General features: G+C 46.2%; 1 protein-coding gene across 8 annotated transcripts in view; it reads left to right on the top strand.

Moving 5' to 3' along the window:
• Positions 1 to 6, top strand: part of LOC126577393 (NAD kinase-like) — a 24,763-nt gene extending 24,757 nt beyond the window's left edge. For all 8 annotated transcript variants that reach the window (XM_050238988.1, XM_050238990.1, XM_050238986.1 and 5 more), the window contains one exon: positions 1 to 6. This exon is cut by the window's left edge and continues 1,685 nt beyond it. The gene's annotated coding sequence lies outside the window, so the exon portion shown is untranslated.
• Positions 7 to 12,500: the final 12,494 nt, after the last annotated feature.

Below are 12,500 nucleotides of genomic sequence, written 5' to 3'. Positions count from 1 at the left end.
AAACTATCTTTATGTTTGTCTTCATTTAAACTAGTTTGTCGGTTTATTATCTTAAACATATCACAGATCATCCGCCTTCCAGCAAACTATCGATTGGTGTCTTCTGTTTACCCTTGGTGATTTTTTTCGTTAATTATTATTGTCGTCGTTCTACAACAGAGCATCGCAGCTTCTTACACTCCAGTCTAAAATTTCAAAAAACTGCGTCGTCTATAATTCATGGTTCAAGAAATAATTGTGGTGGAAGATTGTAACGGTTTAGTTAAGGATTTCATTTTATATTTAGTTTTTCAACGATAGAAAACAACTGTTGAAATCCGAACAATAGAGTAACTCATTACTCAAAGTTCTTTTGCTAAATTTTTATTAACCACTATTTTAAACTGCTTTAACTAAAATAAGGGCAATAATTAACAAATTTTTAATTCCATCCACAATTGTTCATTCCTTTCTAACTGATTCACCTCGCTCTCCGAACAAAGAAAAGGAACTCATCTCTCACAATATCGTCCTGAAAAGCTCGATCGGGTTACTAATCGAAAGCTCAGTCGTGTACAGCTTTCGCTAATCCCACCTCCTGCCGCAGCTCATTTCGAATGACGTCACAAATCAGCCGTCACGAGGTGGGACCGAGAAGCAGGAGTAGTATCTGTCTGCAGGGCTGAAAGAGGCAAACTTCCGCTGCTCAGATATGCCAGTTTGCAAGTGGTGCTGCTGAGAGATGAAACTGACGAATGAGTGAAGGCACTGCAGGATAACAATTCTTGCCACTGCGGGGCCACACCACACACTGTCGGACTGTTGCTTGAGCATCATGCTTGGTTGGGGAAATATCGATTGAAAGGATGTGGTTTGGGGGAGAGAACGCGTTGTGACGTGTGTCGGTGAGCTGGGACTCCCTCGGATGGGATTTCATCTCGGCGAGGCTGTGCGTCGCTCCCGTGGTGCTACCGGATAAAGACGACAACAATGACGGCGATGCGTCGAAAGAAAACGAGAAGTGGCGCAGCGAAACTGCCCGTAAATATCACACTGTTCAAACGATTAAGGGCGAGACTCAATTTCCGTTGATCAATTTAGTAAACTTTTTGGCAAGCGTTAATTGAAATAATTTGATTAGCTCGCTACTGTGGCGCGATCCATCCACGGGCAGCATCGGGAATCACCGCTCATGAACGGCACAACCATTCCCCACGCCGGAAGCTGTAACGTTTTAATTAGTTTTCCAATTTCACTCCCCATCCCTGCTGCCAGCCGCACATTCCAATGGCCCCCTCTAATGGCTGGACGGCTGGCCGATGAAAAGGAAAATCCGAAAGAATCGAGCTCACTGCCGTGTAGCTTCGTATCGTAAACTTCTGCTTTATGCTCGAAACATACACCGCACCGCACACCGCGTTCACTTCTTTTTAATCAATTCTGGATGGGCGTGCCCCCCGACCGCTAGTTACATGGCCATTACCAATGCCGCTGTCAACAACATTGGTTGGTTGATGGTGATCCGATGCGGCCTTAAAAAACCGGCGGCTTGGCGTATTGTGTGCGAGTGTTTTAATTAACGAATTCAATCCGTATATCGTGACGCGGGCCTGGAACGAGATTGATTGTCACGTGTGGATGTGAATTGTCCCGTGAGGCCTCTCTACGCACTAACCACGGAGCCATTGAGTTGTGTTCTTTTCGATGGATGATGAATAATACATCCAACCGCGTCCCCGCTGGCATGGCATGAGTTGCTAGTGAGTTGGACGTACCTAGTGAGTGATTGCATTTCACTTCATCATCATCATCATCATTGCCATCACCATCGCAACGGTCCGTCTTCTCAGTTTCCATCCAGTAGTCACTGTTCAGCGGCAATTGCAAAGCGAATCCACCGCCTGCTATTGTGTTCCTGTCTCGCTAAACTTCGAACTCAATTAGCCACCAGCATACCGTTCCTGACGTTGACGCAAGTGATGAGTTAATTTTGGGCGCAAGATATCCACCGACAGAGCAAGAGAAAGAGAAAAAGAGGCAAGCCGATTCCGATTGGCCCATCCTCAGTTTTGGGTCTTCAATTAAATTATCTGCAATACCCCCTCCCGTGCACCCTGCCCTGGTTTGACGAAATTCCACAATTCCGCCAGCGTTTCAACTTTTGACTTTTCTACAGGGGATCGGCTAAAAGGAAACCGACGAGCCTTCCGGTGCGGAACGTGGAGTGTACTGTGCATGTGCACCAATCCGGCACGACATGCGACCCGTTGGGTAGCCACCCACTGTGACGTCACGGAACACACCGCAAGATATGTGCGGGATGCGGTAAGACCAGGTCAGCGTACTTCGTACTTCGTTGTCCGCCCGTTGTTCGTCGTCCTTTCATCCCAAAGTCGATGCCCAGTGCCCAGTCGTCGGATCATTAGTGGTTGGCATTTAACCCCCTGCTTGTTAAAGCAAATGTTTGCCAAAAGGATTAGTGCCGTCGGATTCCGCTTCCGAACCGGAAAGGGCAGCCGCAATGTCACCTAAGTTCCGCTCCCGGGGGGGGGGGGGGGGGGGGGGGGGTGTGCTCTTTCATGTTTAGACTAACTCCGCACATACACTTTGCTCCCATGTGGGCTGAAGTGTTTTAAAATGTTGCAAATAAGGTTAAACCCATAGCTCCACCGAAAGGTCGCAGAACTAATCTCTAATTATACAACTTTATCCTGGGACTTATCATCTCGACCTCTGCTGAGCGTGTGTTGGCGTGTACCGGGTCTTGAAAGTCTTGCGTCACAAGGTCCCAGGACATATGCACCGGTTTTGGTTGGTTTGGTGGTGCGTTTGCTTCACTCCGAGTCCTCGGAAGGCATACACGGCACGTGCGGTGCCGTGTCACCGTGCCAGTCCGGGTGGAGCAGGTGTGAAGTTGATGCAGATAATATTTCATTTCGATTGCCTGTCCCAAAGCGTGCGAGTGTGGAGGAGAGGAGAACCTGCGCTGAAGGGGCTGGTGGAGAGTTTTGCGGATTGTCGATTTGCTGCACTCCGAAGGTCGGATGCGCTCCGGGGCGGATGCGATTGACCACCTGGTGGTAGGCTGCATCGTGTCCTGTGTCATTCTGCACGGATTAAATGCATTGCAGTGTGCAGTTTGTGTGGTTCGATGGGGTGCGTATGACGTAGTTTTGAGTATTTCAAGTCAAGCACGTGCGTACAGATTGCTTGTTCTGAATTTAAAGCCAACATATAATGGCAAACGAAGCATTTATCACGTCCCCCCTTGTTCTGGTTAACATATTCTCTTTTTAATTAATTATTGCGTCCTCATACATAATTGGCACCTGGTACAGCACCCACAAACTCAGGTCAGCAATTACTGACGGATGCTGACGAGTTAACGTGAGCATAATACGTACAGCTTGCAGTAAGCAGTAAGCCAAACAGAGGCTGCGAGTAATATCACCGTCAGCGCACTAATTAGTCCAGATCCGGTGCTTTTTTCCCCACTGTTGTATGCCATTAAGACCTCGAGGAAGCTGGAAATGGCAGCATTTCTCAAGCTCATAATTACGATCTATCGAATGAAAACATTTACGAGCCCACATAACCGTCATCCATAAATAAGAACGGAACCCGGTTTCACTCTCATTCCCGCCCGGAAAAAGGGGGTTCTCCATGGAATGGGCATTGTACTGGGAGGGTACAGATCCAACCAACCAGCTCCAGTACATCTTCGCTGTACAGTGAAACGATTGATTGACTTCCTGCGTTTGCTGGTTTGGTTTACTTCACGAGAAATGTCTTCTTTACGTGCCAGCCTTCCAAGAAGATGCACATACACATACACAGGCACCCAAGAGAACGACAAACGACGACGACGACGACGACGGCCACTGTCATTCCCGGGGGCGGTTATGAAGTCATTAATCTACTCTTCCAACACAAGTCATCAGTCGGTCTGTGCCGGCAAAAGACAACGGTACAAGACAAATATGACAATAGGAAAGCAGTAAAAATAGGAATGGGGGGGGCATGAGGGAAGCTTTCTTTCACTACCACACCGCTCGAATGCGCTCATCAAATGTGCTCTTGGAGCCCTGGAACTGGGATTGAATTATGTAGCAAATGAACCGGAAGAAAACTATGTCCGGGAAGCCGGGACCGACCGAGCCCTCCTCTAGTAATGGCAGACCAGGTAAAGTAGTTTAACGAGCTCCCCCCGAGTGCCGGTACTCCGGTAAGCGCACCCGTTGGTGGGAGCAGAAATCTCCCTTTTTGTTTTCCTACGGCACCCGACGGATGCTGCGTCCTGCGGGTGAAACTATTTTTAGAATCTCGTTACCGCTCGGCGCTATTGTCGTGAATCCGAGGGGATCCTCCATGGATCTACTCGTTGTGTCATTATGATGAGCATAAGACAGGTTTCAGGTTGATGTTGATGTTGAGCCGGGTGGGATTTCGCTTGGTTTCGCTTCCCACGAACCAAATAATGACGAGTGCCGAGTCGGATGGTGCGAGATAAGATGGCGTGACATGTCATATCATCAATTTGAGAATGGGGAGTTACTGGTTGAGTTGCGGAACAGAAATTGACGGGAATATTAACGAAATGTAAGTAAAGTTCGTGTTTGAGCATTTGATCACGTCGCGCCGTGGACTGGCAGTGCTTTCCATGTGCTCTTGACCTCAAAACATGTAAGCAGATTTCCATATTGTGCATGCCAAGTAAGCAGTAGACCATAGGGTGTGAGTTTTTGGTCGAAAAGATAAGCTTTCGGTCAATGAAGTGGCGGTCATGGCCTTGAAGTGGTGACAATCTAGGACAATCTAGGTTTTATGTAATTTTATTTTATGCACATGCTGGAATTGAAGATTGGTGATATATCTGCAAAGACAGTAGTGTTCGAGAAATTGAATGAAGAAACTTTTTTTTTACATTTCAACATTCACCACAAAATGGAGTTTGAGATCCTTGGGTGATTTAACGACTTCAATTTCTATTACAAACCCCTTAATGTATGTAATTTTACCGGTTACCTGGCGCCTCCATCATCGGGTTTCGGCAACAAAGCTACATAATATCGTTTTCCCGGTTGGGGTTTGGTGGAAAAAAGCATTTTTTTTAAATAAATAAAGTCATGCGCCTCCATATTATGTAGTGAAATGGCCTGCGGACTGGCTGATACTTTAAACTGCAGCCTGGCGTTGACTGGCTGTTGCTGTGTTCTGCGGCCCGCTGGCGAATATAAGTTTAAGACTCCTGATCTAGAGCAAGACTGTTTGTCTGAAAGCGAAGTGATTTTTATACTAGCACAGATTTTAGGTCTGAATTGATCTCCAATTGTAATACAAGAAAGTACTCCATAGATTCCATTGTACATTAAATTTCCTTAATATTTCCGTTTACTTCTTCCAAAAACCCGATTCTCTCAACAAAAACCCAAAACATTGACCTCAATCCGAAACCGTAACCGAACCCGAAAGCCCGCCAATAAATAATGGAAGCATAAATTCATCAAAGAGATTAAAAATAGTAGTTTCCATACGGCCGAGTAGTCGGGAAAAAGGGGGCCGGTTGCGCGCTCAGCGAACTCAGCGAAACATGCCACAAACCTGGTGTGCCATCGATGGATCGAGTGGTGGTGATGGTGGTGTCCGAGGCGATGCGATGTCCGATGCGGTTCCGTGATTCAACAGTGCCGTTGAATCAGTGCTGAAGAACGAGAGGAGAAACAGAGAGAGAGAGAGAGAGAGACAGAGAGAGACAGAGAGAGAGAGATGGAGAGGAACAGAAGTAGGAACGAGGAGCGAAAAAGGGCACGTTCTCCATTGCGCTGGCTGCTGCTGAACCGGTTGCTGACGTCATAGGGACATGTGCGGACTCAACATAATTGTATGCCAACATACAACGCCCAACGTGATGGTGGTGGTGGTGGTGGTGGGCCATCGAAGAGTTGGGGGTCTCGTTGCGCATTGAGCGAACCGTACTCAGGGCTTGAGGCAGCAGCACATGGCACAACGAACAGGATACAAAAAGAATAAAAAAAGGGAGGAGGTGAGTTCCTTTATGGTGGTCGGTTTTATGTGGCCGAATGCTCTCGAGAATGGAGGCGCTTTTCATCCGCTTTTCATTTGCCCAATGAAAAACTCTTCTTTTTATTGCAGATTCTACTTGAGACGTTGCCATCAATAATTTAGCATCATTATCATCATCATCATTATCATTACGTCAACGACACCCGGTCAATAATCATCCAATAATATCCATCATTTGCCATCAGTAGCCAGGTGTTATCAGCATCATTTCGTTTAAGGATAACGTGCTCCGGTTGGTTGGTGGATGGATCTCGTCACTCACCGACGGTGCTCACACCGGTACGTCATGGTAGCGCTCCCAGAAGCGTCACAAGCGTATCGGACCAGTGACGCCACTCTACGTAATAGTGTCCTCGATGGTGAACGAGCTGTTTCCCAACCGTTTTCACACGCTATCACGTGCCGCGGGGGTGGGCTGCTGTTTTTGTGTAATGCGTGTTCGCACTGACATCCCTGTTTTTTCAGCTGCTTTGAGCCCGGTATGCTGCTAGTGAGTTGCTGCATCGCTGTTGGTGGTTGTGTCATCACGCAGCCATCTAGTACTCTTGCCACGAGGGCCATTCGCTCGCTCTCTCGCCGAGCGAAGCCTGCTGAGCAGCAACGACTACCCAATCTCCCACAGAAAGAAGAGGGAAAAGGCTGTGGCCAGAGTTCTAGACGCAAACCGAGCCCATCGAGCACGAGTTCTAGCTCAGAGAGAGAGAGAGAGAGAGAGAGAGAGAGAGAGAGAGAGAGAGAGAGAGAAAAGAACCCTGGGGAGCGAAACACTCGCTCACTTTCTCTCGCTCGCTCTTTTTGTATTTCACTCTCCCCAATCCTAGTAGCCCTCTGCTACTAGATGCAGACTACAGCAGCAACCGATGGCACCTCGGCAGCAGCAGAGTCGCTCCGTATCTACCATCAGTGTACGCTGGGTGTTCCTTCCGTGAAGATATCCCTCGGGTTCCGGTGTGTTGTGTGTCAATTTGCTCGTAGGCGCTTCCGCATTCTGCCAACTGATTTGGTCCCGGTTTACAGTGATAGAAGCAGTCCAGCAGCTGTAGCAGCAGCAGCACCTCCAGGAGTAGTGAGGTGAGCATTCGTTCCAGTTGCTTTAGCTCCGCACAATCGAAACATCGAGCTGTTTGTCCTGGCATCCCAGGAATCCTGCAGTGTTGTTAGTGCTATTGACTGTATAGTGGGGGGGGCACAGCCTCACAAGGCGCTATCGTGTGGTCACTAGAACGGAGTAGGAGAGGCACGCGCCCCGCAAACGTGTATTCACTGTTCAGGATCTCCTGAGTGCGTGCGTGTTTGTATGTGTGCGTAGTGGTGTGATTGTTGAACGCGAAGCCCCAGTGTGTCTCTCTGCAGTGAACTTGGCCGGGGTCCAGCGCCCTTCCCCCGCCGGGGGGTGGGTAAGCGTGGGAAAATTGTGCGAAAATCCGGAAAATCCGTCTCCAACGTGCAGCGTGTGCGCGTGTGTGGCTGTGTGATGCGGTGAAGTGGAGATAGGCACAAAGCGAATGCCGTTTTGTGTGGTGTGCTCGCTACGGAAGCGTCGTACGCACTCTGGACCCCGGGCAGAGCATCGTGCGGTGTGCTGCTGCGAAGGTCGTCTAAAGGAAACCGCCGTCGGACCGAACCAGAACGAACCACCGCTGCTGCTGCGGTCTCGTGAAGAAGATTTCATGTCCGCGAGTGAGAGGAATGCGCAAACACATAACAGAGCACAGACCTCACCTTGAGCATCCAGCATCCAGTCCACAGCCTCCGTTGTTGTTGCTTCGTTGGAAGAAAGAAATGCTCAAAACGTAAGTACAGCCACCATCGCGGACTGTCTGACTGATAGCGACATTCTCCATCATCATCATCATCATCATCATCATCAGCATCATTGGTCGGTAGAAAGCATCAGGCACGTCAATTGGTCAAAACGATTTCCAACCAATTATGCAAAAGGAAAGGGGGAAATGGCGAAGCAAATCTCCATCATAAATCTGTGGCCAATCCGATGTGGCCTCCGATGATTTCCTCTTCTCCGTGTCCGCGTTCGTCCCTGGCCGCGTGCCTGTGTTTGTGTGCGTTCTGTGCTCTGCTTTGGTCTATGATTTGGTCTTTTGTGCCAGTTCACACAATGCGTAGAGTGCTCGCTAAAGGATGCAGACGCATCCTTGAAAATCCTTCAGCCACGGAGCTTCCGTTCGAGTCCGCGAGAGAGAGAGAGACACAATCTACCTCTCCAGTCGGTTTAAGGGTTTCCAGCCAGTGTGCTGAGCCCCTTCTTGTGTCCGCGTCCTTGTACTTGAACATGAGGATTTCCATTTGTTTGCCCGTTTTTGCGCGAGATGCTGCTGCTGCTGGTGGAATGGCTCGCGAGAAACAAAGAAAGCAAACTGGCACTGACTGGAACAGCCGCGCATCGCGTGACAATCCCCCCTTCCCCCCGTGACCAAGGATGTCCGGGTGTTGGTGAAGAGATTTTCCGTTTTTGCGGAGCCTCTTTTTTCCCTTCACATTCCTAAGAACGTTTTCTGGAGCAAAAACGCACTCCGCACGGAGAGAGCGACAGGACCTGTTGTTGTTGTTTTGGTTCGCTAGATTCGCTGCTTCTCGGTGGAAATTGTGTTTTTTTTCTTCTCCATCTCCACACTCCGGTCTATCTATCTTCATCTTCATCTGTCTGTCTTTCTGGGCCTATTGTTTGCCCCGCCAGGATCGGTGAGGATGGATGGAATGGAATGTTAAATGTTGGATAACATTTTGCTTCCGCTGGGCCACCGGCGTCCCCTGGCCACCGTGCTGGTGGATAGTTTTTCTTTTTCCATTCTTCAATTTATACCCAGCACACCCAGCACCGAGTAGCCGGTTGTGATCCGCTAGTTCCGGTACACTAGTTCCGGTGATGGAAAAGCGTGGTTTTTGCTGCCATTTTTTCACGGCTTTTTTATTTGTGCTCCGTTGTGTACGCTAATCGCTCGCAACATAATAAGTGAACGGAGTGCAAGTTTGGAAGCGCACTGGTGGAATGAAGGGGAAACTTTCGCCGATTATGATGAAAGTTCTCGGGTGACAATGTGAGCGATAGTGCATAGGGCAGCTGCACTAACAGCCGGCACCAATGGCGGTCGGTCGTCGGTGAAAGTGTGAAGGAATTGAGTGGATAATTTTTTGTTCTGTTTTATGAAGCAGAAGATGTTTGTTTAAAGCTGCGTAATGTGAAGGAATAAGGTGGTTTAGTCTTTGTATTTTTGGAGTATCATTAATGGAAAAGCTAGGAGAATGTATAGGAATGTGTATTTGAAAGTAAAACACCGAGAACACGCGAAAGTTGCAATCAATTTCTGTTTTCAATAATAATTACAACAGTAGACCTGTCGATTTGCAAATGCTACAGTTAGCAATCGAAATAGAAAGGTTAAAAAGGGAATAGAGAGTGCTCTCATGTTCAAAATAAATCTGCAAAAACCTTTACGTTTTTAAATACAAACATTTACGCTAAATAATTAGAGTGAGATAATCTAATTGAGAATAATCACATTCTCAATTAAACAGTAAAATATACAATTCTTACAAAGTAGATAAGTTCAGGTATAAGATTACCTTAATGAAAGAATCTTTATTCGTGCTGTGCTTATTTGTGCGTTACACTTATATCGATATTGAATATGAAAAGGACTGGACTATTGGAAGAATGTAAAAAGGGTATTTAGGAATAGATTATTCCTGCGGAAAAATGATTAAAGTAAACTAAAGTCATCACGTTGGATCAATTAAGACAAAGAAAAAGAGGTTTCCCTTAGATGAAGAGTTTGCCTTGATAACACGCTCTTCTGAATTTATTTCTTCAATTTTTGGGAGTATTTCAAATTAGAAAACTTTATTTTTGCGTTAATTTAACAGTAAGCTTCAGGCCAGGCCAAATATACTAGTTTAGTGATGCATAGAAATATTCGGAAACATGTACGATTCTTACAAATTAGTCTGATCGTATCTATAAAACAATGTTCAAACGAAATAGTGTTCTTTACTTGTTAGAAACGTATCGATATGGCTTTCAAGATTTAAATATGGTAATCCTAGCAAATTGTTTTAGCTGGAAAGCTGATATTCGCAATGTTTTCCTTACTAATTAAAACCTTAGTCAACAGCCAACTCCAATTCGCTTGAAAAGCGCAAATCTGCAATCCTTCCTTTCAAAGAAGCTGCCGCTTGAATGCTTTCCGAGAAGACGATAATAAGCTGCACTTCCTTTCGATCACTTCATCGGGCCCTCGTAGTGGTTCGCTTCATTAAGGTGCTTCATTAGCGACCAACCGAACCAGTCACTGGCCCCAAAAACAATGTAATCGCCTACAATTGATTAGTCCGACACGAAAAGACACTTTCCGTCACCGCCCTTCACGCCCCTTTGATTACCTAATTATCGTGACGCAAGCAAGCATCGCACCTGGGCGCAAGGACCGCCACCTCCCCCCCTCCTCCACCACGGGTGTGCTCTTCTAATTTTAGTCCCGCTGCTAGAAAGACAGATTTGCAGACATTCGATCCATCGGTGGCGGTGGTTCGTAGGGAATTCGCTTGAATCTGCGTTACGATGGCGACGACGGTCGGTAGGAAGCCATACCCGGGTCCAGCGGTCCAACGGCCAGTAGCTAGTTAACTGCTAAATCATTAGATTTCCCGGTAATCGGTCGGGTCCGGTTTCTCTGCTTTGTGCGTCGTCAGACAGCTAGTCCGTGGCTGCAACTGCGATAAGCCCGGGGCCGGCCAGGTAGTGTAGGACTTGGGTTCGGGGTCCGGTTTCTGCACAAACTAATTTGGGGGCCCCCACCGTCCGGAGGACCCCGTTCGGCGAATTAGACTTCCAAATGAGTGTCGCAGCGGCGGTGCGGTGCTGATCCACTGAATCCACACACTCATTGGCGGCCAACACGTGACGACGAATGTCACCTTGTCTTGAAAGGGAAACGCGGTGCAAAACGCGTAATACCCGTATACCGAAGGACCTAGACAGCCATTCCATTTTGCGACGTAATTTCGGACCGGCCAACGGTGGAACACGGGGAACGAAAATAGATTATGTTACATGTAATTTACAGGTGTTTAACTGATTTACATGTTTGACCGGTGACGCATCACGCATCCGCGGCGTCACTGACTGGTCGTTTCATTGTGGACCTGCGTGGCTGTGGATCTTTGTTTCTGTTTGTAAAGTCAAGGACGTATTATGAACAGCTGAAAATGTTATCGTTTCGACCCACGAATAGAGATTCCTTTTCTTTTCATACTTAAATCGTTTATTAATAATTTGATTTGTTGTGACTAGAATTCTCATCTTTGAGACTTCATCAATGTTTTTTCAGAAGGGATTTGAAGCATTGATGGCGTTTTCATCACCTTTATCGCCTCGTTTTTCATTTCCGGAATCTAATTTGATAGATTTTAATGCGACAGTCACGTGTTAGCACATAGCCTCGAATGCTGCAAGAGAAATTGGAAATTGCATTTTTGAGATCATTTCTCAACACATAAAAATATTTAAAAAAAAACAAGCATCAGATATAATTTAATTTGGTAGACAGATGGGGTGTAGGAAGACAGACTTATGCTTAAAGATGAGAAGGAAGAGAGACTTATGCTTAAAGAGTTTCAATAATAGTTCCATTACTTATGGGCTTTTGAAAATTCATTGTGAACTCAACTCTTAATTGTTGTGTACGCTTCTCTAACGCCGAACATAAATGAGTATTGCGCCTTGCTTCTATCATGAAGAAAATATGTTATTTGCGCTTTAAACAAATGACTTAAACAGTTGTACCAGTGTATAACCAGCCTTAATAAGTCGTAGTTAAATGAAGATGCACTAGTTTAGTAAAAATGTCACGCAAATTTTAAGACGAAATGAAACTAATGAAAGCTACACAACAGGCAGGTTTTACTGGCCATTTAGCATTTTTTAAACATTTATAATGACGGACGAGCCGTTTGTTTATTAATGTTTAACAAAGAAGTGGGCACATTTGAAGAAGTGGGGACATTTCCTTCACTACCCATCGCCATATCCCGGGCTTGCTCGGTTCATTAAGCAATAATTACTTGTGCGCAGATGAGCTGATTGAAATGAATTATTCGAGAATCAATAATAATTCATTAAATTACTTTTAATAACAATAATTGGGATATAAAGAATTTTAAAATGTTCCACCAAGCCGACGGCTTTTTCTCCCACCGATTGTAGTTAATAATAATACTTCTTCAAAAACTACTGTAAAATTATGTTTGTCACCGCTATATTAAAAATATCGACAGTTCGTCTGAACTCCTGTGCTTGTTGGTATGCTACGAAGAACTGCAACAAACATACTTTACCAAATGCCGAGCCAAAATGGGTTCCATACTCAACTACTTTTCATTGAGCTCTCCATCGAACATTCAAAGGAATCCATACGCACTCC

Source organism: Anopheles aquasalis, chromosome 3, assembly GCF_943734665.1.
Source record: "Anopheles aquasalis chromosome 3, idAnoAquaMG_Q_19, whole genome shotgun sequence".
NCBI classification, from domain to species: domain Eukaryota; kingdom Metazoa; phylum Arthropoda; class Insecta; order Diptera; family Culicidae; genus Anopheles; species Anopheles aquasalis.
This window is presented reverse-complemented; position numbering and strand designations above follow the sequence as displayed.